Below are 4962 nucleotides of genomic sequence, written 5' to 3' on the forward strand. Positions count from 1 at the left end.
GCATCATTGATGGACTCAAGTGTGGCAGCGGTAGTGAGGTTGGCCCAGGATCGGACATTGTTTCATTCTGCTGTGCATGGGATTGCTATGAGTCGGTTCCGACTCGATGGCACCTGACAACAACAACAACAATTCTAACAGACCTAGTAATTCCCAAATCTATCCATTCACCAAAACCAACTGGGATTCCTGGATTCCTTCTCTCCGAAATTCAGGGTAAATGTATAAATGGTATAGCTACTTCTCTTCCACTAATTTCCTTCACACACGTGACCTATGTTTTTAAGAAGTTTCACGGGTAATTCAGGTGGGCATCAAGCTTGAGAATTGTTACCCTAATATATCACACACCATGATTAGTTAAGAAAAGACAAAACAGCACTATGTATTCTGACTTTCTAAATATATGAGCATGTATAACACAGTCCCGAGGCAGCACACATGGTTTGTGCTTGACTACTAACTTAAAGCTCATTCAGGTACTATGAAAGAAAGTCCTGGTGCTCTGCTTCCATAAAGATTACAGCAAAGAAAGCTCAGTAGAGCAGTTCCACTCTGCAACACATAGATCACTATGTCACTAAGAGTTGGGATCAACTTGACAGTAACTAATAGCAACAACGAAAATAACTAGTTAGAAAATCTACTTTAATCAATTTCCTCTCCAGCTTTTATTCATAGGGGGTAAAGCAGTACCACAGAAAAGAAAACCTGTGGTTTAGATGTCAGACATACTTGCATTCAAACTTTCACTGCACTTCTAACTCATTTATAATCTCCCACAGATTACTTAAAATCTCCATCTAAAGCTCTTCATCTGTAAAGTGAGGATAACAGTAGCTGCTCTACCTAGCCTCTGGAATGATGGTGAGGATAAAAGGGTCTGGCAAATCTTCTGACCACATGTGAGCTAGAGGAAATATTGGGGTTTGTGCAGCAGTCTCGCTGGTTTTTTGACTGCATCAATTCCTGAGGTTTCCTTGTGAGTACCCTGGATGGGCAGGTCTTCCTGCTCCCATATGTTGGGAAAACTACGAGATTCCCAAAAAAGGATTGCTCTGAAGCCTGCCCCCTCTCCCTCTGGCTGCCTTCCATTCCCACTGCTCAGCCTCCTCTTTGTGGTATGTGCTTGACAAGGAAAAAGCTGTACATCTGTGCACGTTAAAGGTTGTCTGTGGGTGGAAGGAAAAAAATGTTCCCTAGAAATTTTTAATATCCTATAACAGCCCTCCCCCACATTACATTACACTAAAATTGTGCATCATGGCCAATCACAGCACAAAATTACCACTCCTTCCACAGCATATTCCCTTTTTACCCACCTGGTTAGAAATGATTAGTAGCCCCTCAATTCTTTGCCCCTGACTTACTCAGTCCTTCCACTCAATATTGCACTCTAGCTAGGAAGGAATGTGGTGTGAGGTGAAATAGAAAGAACAATACAGAACTCTGCATAAGATTAATAACACTGGAGGTGGTGGTGGTTATGTGCCATGGAGTCAGTTCCGACTCATAGCAACCCTTTCTCAAACTTGCAAATAATAACAATACCTGTTTTGTGAATACCTTCTCAGAACAGGATGTGAAATAATAGCTATCAAAAGCAGTTTGTAGTTTGTTGGGCATTATATTATTACATAAGGAGCTCTGGGAGCATAGTGGTTACGAATCGGGCTGCTAACCTCAAAAGTCAGCAGTTCGAAACTACCAACAGTTCCACAGGAGAAAGATAAGGCTTTCTACTCCCATAAAGATTTACGGCCTCAGAAACCCTGTACAGGGTCACTATGAGTTGGAACTGACTACAGAGCACACCACCACCATATTATTAATGTGGTATAAGAACATGATCCTAAAGTGGATTGTCTTAGTTCTCTAGTGCTGTTATAGCAGAAATACCACAAGTGTTTAAAAACAGAAATTTATTCTCTCATGGTTTTGGAGGCTAGAAGTCCAAAATCAGAGTGGTTGACCCAACATTCCTTGGAGATCTCCATGTGTCTTGGCGTCAATTGTTCCCTGGATGTAGGAGCTTCAGAGGAATCCTGGTATGGTGCTGTAGGATAAGTACTGGAACATAAAGTCAGCTTGAACTGCAAGGTTGGTGGTTCAAACTCACCAGCTACTCCTCATAAAACCTATACAGGGTTACTATGGGTTGTAGCCAACTCAATGACACTTAACAACAACAACAACAAAGGTGCTTCACAGTGCAGGGACCCCTGGTCCAAAGAAAGGATGAACTCCACGCCTGGCTCACTCCCTCTCTCTCTCTCTCCCTCTCTCTCTCTCTCTCTCTCTCTCTCTCTCTCTCTCTCTCTCTCTCTCTCTCTCTCTTTCTTTCCGCAGTTAAAAATCATTTTATTGAAAAGAATGAAGTGGGAAAAGGTCGGGGTCAGTTTCAACCCCTCAGTCCTACCAGGGGGAACAGGCCCGTTCCCCACCTCTGTCCCTCCACTCATTGGCTCCGAAACTGTAGGAGGTTACTTTTCGAAAACTCTGCCCTGGGGTGGAGTTGGAGAGTGGGTGTGAAATGTCAGCAGCTGGGTGCTGGGAGGAGGGCAGGGGTAGGGTTCTAGGGTTCTAGGAGGAAGGCTGGGAAAGTGTTGACCTTGTCCACCCCCACACTTCATAAAGCAACAGTGTCAGCTTTACAATGTGGAAGGCTTCATATAGATGCTTCATCTGGTTCAGGTAGTTAACCTGGATTTTGTGGTGGGCCTCACACACCTTGCAGGGGTCAGGAAAGACAAGCTGGTGGACAATGATGTTGTGTGTGTCAATCTTGCAGTTGGCCAATTCCTAAATCAGCTGCTCTATCTTCTACAGGGACAGGAACTGGGTGATGCACATGCAGATAAAGGTGGTCTGCTCAAGGTCCTTGAATTGCTCGCTGACAGAGCAGATGACAAGCAGCATCTCCTCCAGCTTGGAGGCCAGTTGGTCTGCATTCATGCTCCCCAGGCCTAGCATATTGCACATTTGTGAGATGAAGGGGCTGATCTGGTTATTGATCTGCATGAGGCAGCCCAGGGCCTTCTTGATGATGGTGGGGAAGGGTGCTGTGTCAAATACCACCAGTGAGAAGTTCATGCCCTTCATCAGCCTCATGATCTCAGCATAGCTCATGGCCTCGTCAATACCCAGAAGGCACTCATGGTGTCCTGCATCATCTTCTTACCCATGTTCAGCGTTTTGTCTTTCTCAAATAATTCATTGGGCAGCTCCGCCACGCCAAGGCTGGGGTCAATCTCCCTGGTGACATGGTTGTCATAGCTATTTGTAGGCACCTTGGAGAACTTCTGGTTCTCAAAGCATTCAAAATGTTGTGGGCTGGGTTTGTGGAGATGATCAGAATACTCTCCTGCCCCTTGGATAGCTGGACTGCCAGGGTACAGTTCCAAGTTGTCTTGCCCAGGCTACACTTGCCCCTGACAAAGATCCACTTAAGGCTGTGCTGCTCTAAGATGTTGCTAAGCAAAGGCTCCAGTGGTTCCACATCAGGCGTATCCTCAAACTCCTCTGCCTCAACCTCCCACCCAGCCGTTCTTGCCACCATCTTGGAACCCCTAGCTCTTTCTTTCAGGAAATACATCCCTTGGAGTTCAACACATTTATTTTTCCATTTATAGAATAAACTAAATTGACTCAGGATACAACCTGTATCCTGTAACCTGTAGGTTGCATCTGACCTTATTAAAGTTGGAATTTAAAACATAAGATAATTATATCTGATCAAGGCTTTTCACATCAAATCATATCATGGGGTTGGTTGTACTTTATTAGGTTTCATCATGGAAGTAATAACTACATCTTATCAGCTAAGCTACTGAGAATCCTAGCCCATCCAAGTTGGCACAACACTTTAACTACCACATGGGTCAAACAAAATTCTCTTAAACATTTTCTCTTTTGGGGGCTTGTTGTTAATTCATTGTGCATGTGTAAACCACTCCTGTTGGACAATAAGCTTTTTCAGAGCAGTGATAGTCTTGTTTGTTCAGAATGTTAGGTTTTCATATTGAAGGAAGTCTTATCTGAGATGCAGGAAGGTAGATATCATGTCTTATTTGTCTATAGGTCTCTGACAAATAGCCTAGAGTCATGGCATATCATAAGCATCCAAACTCCATGAGGACAGGGAATTTTGTCTGGTTTACTGTCTTATCACCAGAATATCAGAACAGTGTCTGGCACATACAAACACTCACTAAGTATTTGTTGAATGAATGAATGAATGAACAAGTGAATACTTGGTGGCTTGAGTTAAAATAAAGTAAAATTTGATGGGACAGTGAAATGGCAGTTATCTAGTTGCTAGGAGGGGAGCAAGTAAGGCAAAGCCTTTAGGATATTCTCTCAATGTATGCTTTCTCTTACTCTCTCATGATGGGTGTCCTTCACCATTCCTGTCACTTTTCTCTTGTTCTCCTCAGCCCAGCAATTTCATATTGTTCTCTGACTGCTCAAAACCCTTCCTTGTCAGACTCCCACACTGCCTTCACTCTCCAGCTCTTTCGTTTCACAACCTCCTAGTGGAAGTATCCTATTCCTGATGCTGTTGCTGTTGGGTACCATTAAGTCACTTCTGACTCATAGTGACCCTGTATAGGGTTTCTGAGGCTGTAAATCTTTGTGGAAGCAGGAAACCTCATCTTTCTCCTGCAAAGCAGCTGGTAGGCTCAAACCACAGACCTTATGGTTTGCGGTCCAGTGCTTATCCTGCATAGTGACCACGCTCCTGATAGGTGATAGCAAAATTGAGAACTGGTATCCATACTTTGTATGGAGAGTATATCAGTTTCTGCATTTTCGTTCACTTTTACAGGGCCGCTACAGTCCCTTCCCACCAAACCACCCCTATTTACTTACCACAGCTGTATTGTCTGTGCTATCTGCCACTTGCCATCTGTTTTATTGGGGATTAGAAGCATGTCATCTTAGCTACCGACTAAACCCTAG

The 4962-nt window shown here is 43.9% G+C and overlaps 1 pseudogene; it reads right to left on the reverse strand.

The window, feature by feature from the left end:
- Window positions 1-2575: 2575 nt before the first annotated feature.
- LOC102823488 lies at window positions 2576-3559 on the reverse strand (annotated as a pseudogene).
- Between the last annotated feature and the right edge of the window lie 1403 nt (window positions 3560-4962).

This window comes from Chrysochloris asiatica, unplaced genomic scaffold (assembly GCF_000296735.1).
Source record: "Chrysochloris asiatica unplaced genomic scaffold, ChrAsi1.0 scaffold00002, whole genome shotgun sequence".
NCBI lineage: Eukaryota > Metazoa > Chordata > Mammalia > Afrosoricida > Chrysochloridae > Chrysochloris > Chrysochloris asiatica.